The sequence below is a fragment of the Equus przewalskii genome, chromosome 22 (assembly GCF_037783145.1).
Source record: "Equus przewalskii isolate Varuska chromosome 22, EquPr2, whole genome shotgun sequence".
In the NCBI taxonomy this organism is placed as follows: Eukaryota; Metazoa; Chordata; class Mammalia; order Perissodactyla; family Equidae; genus Equus; species Equus przewalskii.
The window spans coordinates 43224650-43237235 of NC_091852.1; the positions used below are offsets into that span (position 1 = coordinate 43224650).

Below are 12586 nucleotides of genomic sequence, written 5' to 3' on the forward strand. Positions count from 1 at the left end.
AAGGAAAATAATGTCTCCTTCATAGCATATAGAGGAAATGAACTAATACAGTAAGGCATCTGCACAGTGCCTGCCACCCAACTGTTCAATAAATGGTAGCAGTTAATATTATTGAATAGAAGTTAGTGTATATTCCCAGATATTATGTAATGGAAATATAGAGATTTTAAGTTTTAATGCCATTTTAAAATTACAGCATGGTTGTAATGTTCTAAGGAATACCTTTCACTATAAGAACAAAATTGCCTCAGATGATTTACTTCCTATCTTGACTTCTAGTTTCCGTTGATGAATTGTTATAGATGTGTGCAAATTTCAAATATTATTGCTTAAGCCTTTTTATTTTTAAAAAATGTTCATTTCTGGAGCCGGCCTGGTGACATAGCTGTTGGGTTCTCGTGCTCTGCTTCAGTGGCCCAGGGGCTGCCAGTTCAGATCCTGGGTGCGGACCTGTGCACCTCTTATCAAGGTATGGTGAGGCAGACATCCCACATATAAAGTAGAGGAAGATGGGCTCAGGTGTTAGCTCAGGGCTAATGTTCCTCAGAGAAAAAAAAGTTCATTTCTTTATTAATACGTTTGTATATATATAATTTTAGAAATGCGTAGATGTGATCATATACATGCTTTCATAATGAAGTATTTTGTTTTGTTTATTTATTTATTTTTTTGTGTGAGGGAGCTTGGCCCTGAGCTAACATCTGTTGCCAATCTTCCTCTTTTTGCTTGAGGAAGATTGGCCCTGAGCTAACATCTATGCCAGTCTTCCTCTGTCTTATGTACAATACCGCCACAGCATGCCTTGAGAAGCGATACCAGGTCCACGCCCAGGATCTGAACCTGCGAACCCCAGGCGGCTGAAGCAGGGCACACAAACTTAACCACTACGCCACCAGGCTGCTGCCATGAGGTTTTTTTTTTTTTAATGTCATCTCCTCTTTACCCCAACTTCAGCCTCCTTTAAACTTCAATCCCATGGTAGCCTGTATTAACAGCCAAATATGTGTCCATCCATTTTTTCCTTTGATTTATAAATTCAGTGCAGGCCTATTCATAATATACTTATATACATATGCAAATACAAGGGGTTTTTGATCATTAATTTAAAAAATGGGATCATATTCTCAAGCATGTTGCTTTCCTCACCCAATACCCAGAGGAAGCATCTCCAGTTCATCTGGGTATAACATGACTTCATATTCTAATGGCAGCACAGTATGCCGTGATGTAGATGTAACATCATCTATCCAGCAATTCCACAAGCATTGAGCATTCATTTTGTTTCCATTTTTTGGCACTACAAATTATGCTGCAATAAACATCATTATGTGTCTTTGTCTACTGATGTATTTATTTCCTTGGGATAAATTCCTAGGAGTATGATTGCTAGGTTGGAGGATGTCTACATTTCTAATTTTAATAGATACTGATAAATCTTTTCCACTAGCAGCAAGAAATGTAAAAACATTTTATGTCACTTTCACAGAAAATGCCACTTGTACATAACAATTATGTAGCACTAAATGTGACATCTTTAAAAAAAAAAAAGAACAATAAACTTCTGGTAAGGAAGTTTAAAACAAAGATGCATTCCATTGGGATATGTCCTCCTTTTTAATTACTGTACTTGGGAAGTGGAGTTGGGTAGGAGATGGGGGCGGGGGACAGGAGACTCGAAGAAGAAAGGATACTGAAATAGAAATCTTTCCAAGTTTACTTTCCTCAATAGGTGACTTTCCCCTCCATAACTGTCCTGTCCTAAAACAGGATGTTTGAGCATCCTGGTAATACACAATTGGATGACTGTTACACATCTTTTCTTGCAAGTTCATTAGCTTCTTATTCTTTTGGCTAAATGTTTTGTGGTGTGCATCATGCTGATGTATACCAGTTAAACATTTTTCACCAATTTTCTGTGGTAAGGAGTGGAGGAAGGGGAGAGAGTTCCAAGAACAAAGACTGTCTTGTGAAACTATAGATGATGCTATCAAGTCCTTCAGCATATGCAAGAGAAGTCTTAGCAGAGTTAACTGCTCGATTCACTAAGTTTACAGTGCATCTTTGTAGGGAGCAGAATAAAATACCATGATTTACAAGTTGGAATGAAAAAGGAACTTCATAAAACAAGTTTATCAGACCATTCTTGTTAATAGAAAGAACACTAATAGAGACTAGTTAACATTTTTTAAATATCCACATTAATAATTTCCATGAGAAAGTATGAATTCTGTGCATAGTGTATGTATAATAAGTAAGAAAGATTGGCATACTTAATTTGCACATTTACTTAAAAAATATGATAGAAAGATGAAAATTGGCTAAAAGGAAGCTGTTCAAAATGGTAAAAACTTCAAACTGTAAGACCTCTTTCCTGAGATCAACAAGAAAAGAGCCTCATTAATTCATGGGCAAGTGAGCTAATTAAGAAAGGCAACATGAGATGAAATTCAAAACAAAGTAGATGTAAAATTTTTAATTATTTCAAGAATAAATCAAACTCTCCTATGAATATGTTTCATTAAATATGAAAGTATGTTTTTCAGCATAAGTTGTCTAAATCTTCTCATTAGCTTGCTTTCTCAACACATTGAGAACCTTAGGTAATGAGAATAACACCTTAATTTCTTATCAGTTTCATTTTCTTTTTGCATGACAATTATGCTTATGATGAGAGCATTCTGGAAACATTTATATACGTATTTTACTGAGAAATTTGTCATCTTTTTAATGGGCTAAACAGACTCAACTTTATTGTTCTTAAAAAATATAACAGTAACTCAAATTAAGTGGGTAATATGTTCATGAAAAAGGAGAGAGATTCTTCCTCAATTCCTGGGAAAAGTCAGGGGCAAGATATATACAATTCTTCTGCAGTAACATTGAGATTGTCTTTCTTCATCAGCTCTGGGTTTGGACAAGCCGTAGGCCTGGTCTTCATCAGGTTTCCACTGAACTGAAGAGAAGCGGGAGAAGGTGCAGACCAGGCATGTCTTCCAGCGTGGGAGTGACTAAGAAGTACTGTATCTCTTCTTTTAAGTCTAAATCTTCAAAGAGGGTAATGATTAGAGGATCATTTCAGCTTTCAAGCCAAGGAAATGCACACACCTAATGCCTAACTGTCAAAGAGATGATTCACAACTTGTTTTCATGACTGGAGGGGAAGAAAAATCCTTAGGATTAGAATAAACAAACGTATGTACAAACAGTTGTACATGATCTGCCAAAACTCCAAGTGGTTCTTCTTGTAATTTGGAGAGTTTTTGAGAAGGGTGCCCTGGAAATCCAAAGCATATGCAGCAGCAATTCAAATTCAACACAAACCAAACAGAATTATCTTCTTCCCTAACCTGTTCCTCTGCTTTTGACTCCATTTCTGTATTTTTGACTCCATTTCTGTATGACGGAGCCTGTTAGCTGTGTTCTGTTTATATTTTGTATTCTGTTGTTCTCTGTATTTTCAGAAAAGTCAGAACAGAAAACCCCACTGAATTAGCTCTTTAATGAATACTTATAACATAACCTCTCCAGGCTTCAGTTCTTCATTTGTAAATGAGACGTCAAGCCACGTAGGTAGAGTGAATATAGAACTTGGAAACCAGAGATGTCTGTTCACGCCCCAACTCTGTGACCTACCGGGTATGTTGTCCTGGAAAATTTTAACAACATACTCTGCATTAAAGTCTCCTTGTTCTTACGTTCTTTGACTTAATGATTTAACTGACATTTCCATATTTGTTATTGAAAAAATTAAATACTAGCCTTAAGAGAAGCATAAAATTAATAAACATAGATTTCAGAGCTTGTATATATTGTGGTTAAAAAAAAAGTTAGTTGAAATGCTCCTAGGAAAGTGCTATAATCTGCTTCACTCTACACAACCGTGTTCTTGCCTGACTGCCTCCAGCTGCCCCCACCTGAAGTGTCGTCCTCCCCCTGTCCATTTATCTATATCCTGTCCACACTTCAAAGACCAACTCAACTCTCATCCTTTCAATGAAGCCTTTTCTGAAAATTTCAGTAAACGTTGAACAATAATTGAACTTTCTAATAAAACGATACTTACATTCATTATGTATTTCCACCCTTAGCAATGTATAAGGGTGGAAATTTGCTTTACCTGCATGACTTATACTTAAATTCATTCTCTTGTTTACTTCCTATAAATACTCATTGAAAATCTACCACATACTCTGTGATCTACGACTTTATTTATGTAATGTTTCTTTGTAAAATGGGAATGGAAATTCCTACCTTTCAAGGTTGTGGAAGATTGAATAATAACATTTATGTAAGTGCCTGGCCTGTGTTATGGCATAAATGGCTTGTTTTTCTTTCTCTTTTGTAAACAGGTATTTTCTGAAAATTAAAAAACATAGAACTGCTTAACTTGTTCTCAAAGAGTAAGGCTACCCTATCAAGAAAGCAGATTCTTTCTTTGTTACAAGAAACATTATGGCTAGCACCGTCATCTTTCTTAGAGTATTTCAGTATCTACTTGGAGATGTCACTTGAAAAAGTTTTCTTAGCAGTAGCATTTTGGTGCCTGTTGCATCAGGTAACTCTGGTCCAGCAGTTTTCCAGCTTCCAAAATCTGATGGTTTCTGTCCTTTCCTGTTTTCTTTGGTTGGCTTTATGTCCTTTAACAATTCATTTACTTTATTTTAATGGCTTTTGAGAGGGAGGTGTAGCTAACGCATATGATTAATTCACCATCTCTAAACTAGAAATCCATTTTTAACTCTATTTGCCTGTTGAAGTTTTTTGTTTGTTTTAAGGAGAATAAGGTTTAACAAATGTTTCTTGTTTCTAAAAGAAGTAATCAAGGCATAAGCCACACTTGAGTAAAACATTACTTTGGAGAATAAATGAAAACAGAAGCATTCTTGAATTATCTATGATTGTTCTCTTGTGATCTCTTAAAAGTATATGAACATTACTTGTATCAATTATTGTCATCTTTTAAATTAATCATTTGAGATACATTATTTCAAGCTTCATACAAATGATGGCTATTAATTTCCTTTTTAAAGCTTTAACAATATTCCTAGTAATATTTATTTTATCCATCGTCTGTCCCAGGCACTGGGCTAAGCACTGTACATACATTTTCTCATATAATCTTTGTAACAACCTCATGAGGTCAGTACTTCCAAACTGCTATTACAGATAAGGCAGCTGAGGCTTAAATATCTACTGAAACATGCTAAGAAATGGTGGGCTTAGGTATTTATATTGCTTTTCTGATTCTGAGGCCTGTTCTCTTCACAACATGCTGCACTGTGCTGGAGGAGACCCTCGCTGGTTCAGTTTAGAGACGGTCCAGTTGGTTAAATCTGCCATAGCATGAATTGTGTGTCTGTGTGTTAATACATGTTCATGGGTCTGTAGCTATTAATACGTACCTACATTTTAAATTAAACACATGCAAATAATTAAATAAGTTTTTCCTGCTTAGGAATTTTCTGTCCTTTAAGCTAGATTAAAGGACAGATAATTATCATCAGTTAACGTTATTAACTTCACGTGATGCTGGAATGGCAGTTTCAGACATCAGTTCAAATGTGGGCTTTCCAGTGTCAGAAAATTTATAGCGCAGGCAGACTCCATGCCTTCGACTTACAAGAGTATTTTGCCAAATGCAGGAGAAAAAACTACCTCCTTACTTAAAAAAAATAAAATTAGTTTCTATTTTGAGTTGTTTTGTTAAATTCCTCTACTATTGTTTTTTTGTTTGTTTCTGTATCTGACTAGATGGACTGCGATTGCTATCTCAGTGGGTGGGTGTGGCTGAAGAGATGATACACAATCGAACATTCTTTCCAGGTTAATTTTGTTCTCTTTCTCTGTCTCTTTTGCACTTCACTGAAGTGATTAACAGCGAGAGCTTTCAAGACAAAGGGAAAACTTATTACGAAGGCCCCAAGGGGGGAATGGCTTATGGGACTATGAGTTTAGAATGTTCCAGGAACAGAGAGGAAGCCATTGTGCCTAAGTGCAAAGGGCGAGGGGAGGGCGGCTCCAGATAAAGCTGGAGATGTTGGCAGGGCGGCTCCTGTAGGGCACTGCAGGTCATGGCAAGAGTTCACAATACAGAGCTGAGGAGCAGCCATGAGTCTCAGAGTCAGGGGTCTTCCATGGGGCCAAAGCCAGGTGTAAGAGAATACCCCATGGCCGCCCTCTGTTTTACCCCCAAGGACTCCAAAGGGAGAAATTTGGGTCTGAGTTTCCAGCAATTCTGCAGGCATTTCTAGAGATCATGTTACTGTTTAGTTATTTTACAGTGACACACCTGTGTTCCTGACTGGCCTGGCAGGGAGAGCTTCAGTTTCCTCTATAGGCACATACAGGTGGACATTGTAAACCTCATATGCAAAATACAGCCTCTATTCAGAGAGCTTTTCATGGACATTCAACCCATCAGTACTAACAGCACTGAACTGAACAAACTCCTGCTTATGTAGGAACTAGTGAACTGGCTTTATTTGGTTTTCCAAGATATCAGAATAAAGTTCTCCAAATCAGAATGTCTTCTAAGTAGTGTTTAAAGGCTCTGTATTTCATGTTTCAACTCTATAAACCTTTATAGAAATAGCTGCTGGAGATGCATATGACACAATTCCTGCTCTTGGGGAGCCCACAGTCTAGGATGGGCAGACAATTTTTCTACATTAAGCATGGTAGATTCCCCAGTAGAGGCCTCATTCAGCTTTTTCTGTGGTTGTCACAGGTGGTTGTTGATGCTTTTTAACTCGTGAAATGTGTGGGTTGTATTTGATGATAGTGGTAATAGCTATCATCATTATCAGGCAACATGCTTACAAGCTTTACATAAATTAAATATTATTTCATTTAATTTCCCCCATTTAGCAGATGAAGAAACTCATCTTCAGAGAACTGAGTTAGCCCAATGTGAAAGAGCTAATGAGTGGGGTCCGTGTGACTCCCAGATCAGTGATTCTGAAGCCCCGTACTTTTTGGTTTTCTACAAACCAGCTCCTTAAAGACTGGTTTCTATGATGTATATCTGGGTTGAATCCAAGGCAATTTGATAACTACTTTACCACAAACCTTCTTTTTTTTTTTTCAGGAAGATTAGCCCTGAGCTAATTACTGCCAATCCTCCTCTTTTTGCTGAGCAAGACTGGCCCTGAGCTAACATCCATGCCCATCTTCCTCTACTTTATATGTGGGACACCTACCTCAGCATGGTGCTTGCCAAGCAGTGCCATGTCCACACCCGGGATCCGAACCAGCGAACCCCGGGCCGCTGAGAAGCGGAACGTGCGCACTTAACCGCTGTGCCACTGGGCCGGCCCCTACCACCAGCCTTTTAAGGACATTTGCACTGGTTTTGTTTTGAATGGTCATAAATTTTTCTCTGAAATATGGGCCCTTCTATATTCACTTACCAAAACTTCGTTGAGTATCTGTGAGTGAAGCATGGTGCTTGATAATGGAGATACAAAGATGGCTATGACCTGGACCCGGTCTTTGAAGAACTTGTAGCGTAGAAAGGAAACAAGGAATTATAATGCAGAGTGATAAATAACTCTATTAGAGTCATTTCAAAAAGCTGTCCTCCTGCTTCTTGGAGCCATGTCTCATACTCCTCTACTCACTCTTCCTCCTCTGTCTACTCCTAATGGTCCAGGCCACTCTGGGTCCTTCACTTTGCATGCCATCTGAGTGATCTCATTCATCCCCACAGCAATGCTCAGATCCCTGTCATGGGTTTCATACCCATGTAGCCACCAAAAACTGAGCATCTATCCAGACCTGGCAATCCTGTACCCAACCCAAAGCTGTGTAGCTGTAATAAAATTTTATATTGAATTTTTTATGTTACCCCACAAATGAGCTTCATGTCCTGTAGCCCTTTCACAGAGTACCACCACGTCCATATTTTTATACAAAACAGCAACCTTGAACTTATCTTAGTCTTCTCCCTCTGTATTAACCCCAAACAGTCATTAACATTAATATTTCTGTTGTTTTAACACTTGTAATTCTCTCCACTTCTGATGCTACTGTAGCTTTAGTTCAGACTTTTATGATTTTTAGATGCCACGTTGCAATATTCATCTATTGTGAGTTTTCCTGGCTTTAATCTCTACAAATTTAACATGTCCATTGCTCTCAGAGTGATCTTCCTAAAATGAAAATATGATCATGACACTCCTTGATTTAAAATTTTTTATTTCCTTTGTTATAGACCTTAGTAGGGTATACCAAATCTGGACCCAGTCTATTTACTGTACCTTATCTCTGGCCAAGCCCTTTCTCATCCTTATTTCAGCTTTTCTCAATCACTTACATTTCCCTTAACATGGTATATTATTTCATACCTCATGTTTTGGCACAGCCTACTGGTCCATTTGTCAGAAATGTCTGTCCTACCTCCTTCCTTTCCATTGTCATGGTTCACCTGTAAACACCTCAGCTTTCAGTACCTACCTCAAGATTCCCTTCTTCTATGTGGCCCTTTCTAGGGTAAAGATATGAATAAATAAGTAACTGTGAAAAAGAGAGGATGTCTGCTATGATAAATTTCAAAAATTACCACAGTATCAAAGTAGACTTCAGAACAAGAAATATTATCAGAGATAAAGACAGATATTAATTAAATAAAGATGAGTCACTTTATGAAGACTCAAAGCAATCCTAAACATGAATACACCTAACAAATAACCTTCAAAATACATCAAGAAAAATTGATAGAATTGAAAGAATAAATATAAATCCATAATTACAGTTTGAACCTTTAACACTCTGCTTTCAGAAACTGATCTAACAGGTAGAGAGAAAATCAGTAGGGATGTATAGGGCATAGATAACACTATAAACCAGCTGGACCTAACTGTAATTTTTGGAACACTCCAGCCACCACCAGCAGAATACATATTCTTTTCAAGTGCATATGGAACATTCACCAAGAGACAGCATATTCTGGGCCATAATACAAACTTAACCAAATTAAAAAAACTGAAATCATACAAAGCAAGTTCTCTGACCAGAATAGAATTAAACTAGAAATCATTTACAGGAATATACCTGGAAAACCCCCCAACTATTTGGAAAATAACGCACTTCTAAATAACTCATGGTTTAAAGGGAAACTAGAAAATATTTTGGACTAAGTGAAAATGAAAATTCAACGTATCAAAACTTGTAGAGTGCGACTAAAGCAGTGCTTAGAAATTCATAGCATGACATGATTATATTAAAAGAGAAAAGTCTCAAATTACTGATATAAATTTCTGCCTTAAAAAACTAGAATACAAAGAGCAAAATAAGTCCAAAGTAGGCAGAAAGATACAAAGAAACTAGAACTAAAATAATTTTGAAATAGAACAAAGTTGGAGGACTTACGCTACCTGATATCAAGATTTACTGTAGAGCTCTAGTTACCAAGACATTCTAGTATTCCCAAAAGAATGGACACATGGAATGGGGAATCTAGAAATACACCCACACATTTATGGCCAATTGATTTTTGACAAAGGTGCAAAGAAAATTCAGTGGAGAAAGTATAGTTTTTTCAACAAATGATGCTGGAATGATTGGGCATCCACGCACAAGAAAATAAACCCGAACTTACACCTGAAACCTTATACAAAAATTAACCTGGATAAGTGAACTAAACAAAAAATTATAAAACTTTTAGAAGAAACTAAAAAATAATCTTTGTGACCTTGTCTTAGGCAAAGACTCCTTAGACACTACATAGAAGCAACATTTATAAAAGAAAAAAGTAATAAATTGCACTTCTTCCAAATTAAAAGTTTTTGCTCAAGCTATATAATGTTATAATCCAGTGTTACTGCAATTAAAAAATAAGTAAATAAATACAAAAAAAAGTTTTTGCTCTGCAAAAGACAGTGTTAAGAGAATGGGAAGACAAACCATAGATTGGGAGAGGATATTTGCAAATCAGATCTTTGACAAGAGTATATAAAAGACTGTCAAGACTCAACAACAAGAAAAGAAACAACTGAATTAAAAAATGGGCAAACAATTGAACACTTTATCAAAGAAGACAAATGGATAGCAAATAAACACATGAAAAGATACAATATTGTTAGTCATTAGGGAAATGCAAATTAAAATGAGATATCTCTAGATACCTATTAGGATGGCTAGAAAACAAATAAACAAATTTTTAAAAACCTGACAATACCAAGTGCCAGGAGGTAGGGCAATGAGAACTCTTGTATATAGGTAATGGGAATGCAAAACGGTGCAGCCACAACAGAAAAGGGTCAGCAGTTCCTTATAAAGTTAAACATACACTATCATATAATCCACCAATCCCAGTCCCTGGGATTTCCCTGAGAGATTTGAAAAACATATGTTTACACAAAATATATGTACGCAAATGATATACAGCTTAAGTTGTACAGGTGAATAAAGTTATCAGGACTTTATTCATAACCACTCTGGAAACACTCCAAATAGTGAATAGATAAACTGGTGAACAAACAAACTGTGGTATGTCCATACAATGGCATACCCATTCAGGAACAAACTACTCAAACAAGAAAATACATGAATATATCAAATGAATTGTGCCAAATAAAAGAAGCTAGATTCAAAAAATGATATACTATTTGATTGCTTTATATGATATTCTAGAAAAGTCAAAACAATAGGTACAGAAAACATATCAGTGATTGCCTGGGGCTGTGGGTTAGAGGAGGGGATTTACTGCAATGGGGACCAAAGGAATTTTTGGAGTGATGGAAATTGGGGTGATTGGATTGGTGTTAATACAAAGGTATACATTTGTCAAAACTCATAGGACTGTACACTTAAAAGGGATGCATTTTCACCTCACACCCATTAGGGTGGCTACTATCAAAAAAACAGAAAATATTAAGTGTTGACAAGGATGTAGAGAAACTGAAATTTTTGTGCAGTGTTGGTGGGAAAATAAAATGGAGCAGCTGCTATGGAAAACACTGTGGAGGTTCCTTAGAAAATTAAAAATAGAATTATCATATTATCCAGCAATTCTACTTCTGGGTATATATGCATCCAAAATAATTGAAAGCAGGATCTCGAAGAGATATATGCATACCGGTGTTCATTGCAGCATTATCCACAATAACCAAGAGGTGGAAGCAACTCAAATGCCTATCAACTGATGAATGCATGAAGAAAATATGGGATACGCATACAATGGAATATTATTTGGCCTTTAAAAAGAATGAAATCTTATTTCAAGCTACATCATGGATGAAACTTGGGGACGTTATGCTAAGTGAAATGAGGCTGTCACAAAATGATAAATATTGTATGATTCCACTTATATGAGGTATCTAAAATAGTCAAACTCATAGAAACCAGAAAGAATTGTGGTTGCCAGAAGCTGAGGGGAGGGGTTGATGGGGAGTTGTTCAATGGGGTATAGAATTTCAGGTCTGCAAGATGAATAAAACTCTAGACGTCTGTTGCACAGCAATGTGACTATAATTAACACTCCTGAAATGTACACTTGAAAATGGTTAAGATGGTAAATTCTGTGTTGTGTATTTTAAACCACAATTTTTAAAAAAAGGGGGGATGAATTTTACTGAATATAAATTATATATCAACAAATCTGACTTTTTAAAAAGTCGCCAAAAATCTCCATTTTTTTTAATTCTTGCTCTTTACGTTATAACTTTATAGCTCTTCATATCAAAAGGTGACGTCTATTTTTCTGCCTCTTAGATCTGGTCTTAGCCATGTGACTTGATTTGGTGAATAGAATATGGCAGAAGTAATGATATGCCAATTCTAAGCCTAGGCCTTGTTAAAAGATAAACTGAGGCATAATAAAAATTTTAAGGTTTTATTTGAGCAAAAATCAGTGGGAATTGGGCAGTGTCCAACCGGAGGTGGTTAGGAGGGCTCCGCCCACAGGTGTTCTGGGAGAAGCTTTTATAGAGAAAAGGCAGAAGCAAGGTAAAGAAATGATTGATTGGCTCTAGCTTAAAGCCTAGTTGGCTGTTTGTGGTTGGTTGTCCTTAGTGTTTTGATTTCCCAACCTTGAGGCATTTACAGGCTTAGATTTTGATTTGCTTAGGTGGGCGGCCACGGCTCTAATGGCCAGTCTAACAGCCTCCTTGTTTAATTGACAGCCTCAAGAGAACTTGCATATTTCCATGCACTCCACTGGATTTCTGAGCCTGCCATATTGACAACCAGGCTAGCTTGCTGGAGGATGAGAGATCTGTGGCTCCTTCAACCCTGTTGCCACACAGACAGTCAGCCCATCTCTGAAGCTGAACTAGAGAATGATTGACATTCAACTGCAGACACATGAGGGAGGCCAGCTGAGCTCAGAACTGTCCAGGTGAGCCTGAGCTGTTGACCCACAGAATCATAAGCTACATAAATGTTTGTTGTTTGAAGCCACTAAGTCATGGGTTGGTTTATTAGGTATCAATAACTACCTACTGAAAGTTTTCACAGATGAGGTGACATTTGAAGTGTATTTTGAAGGATGGATAGGAGTTTCTTTTTCTTTTATATTTTTATCTTTTTCTAAGATTTTGTTTGATGAGGGGGTCACGGAAATACTTCCCCCAGTCTATTCTGTCTG

At 36.9% G+C, this 12586-nt stretch overlaps 1 protein-coding gene across 4 annotated transcripts in view; it reads left to right on the top strand.

Moving 5' to 3' along the window:
- Positions 1-12239, top strand: part of IFT74 (intraflagellar transport 74) — a 98999-nt gene extending 86760 nt beyond the window's left edge. Inside the window, exons 20-21 of one of the 4 annotated variants that reach the window (XR_011531628.1) lie at positions 2903-3015; positions 12123-12235. The gene's annotated coding sequence lies outside the window, so the exon portion shown is untranslated. Of the gene's footprint in view, positions 1-2902; positions 4894-12122 lie in introns of those variants that run through there. The other 3 variants (XR_011531631.1, XR_011531627.1, XR_011531629.1) reach the window with 3 other exon arrangements.
- The last annotated feature ends 347 nt before the right edge of the window (positions 12240-12586 follow it).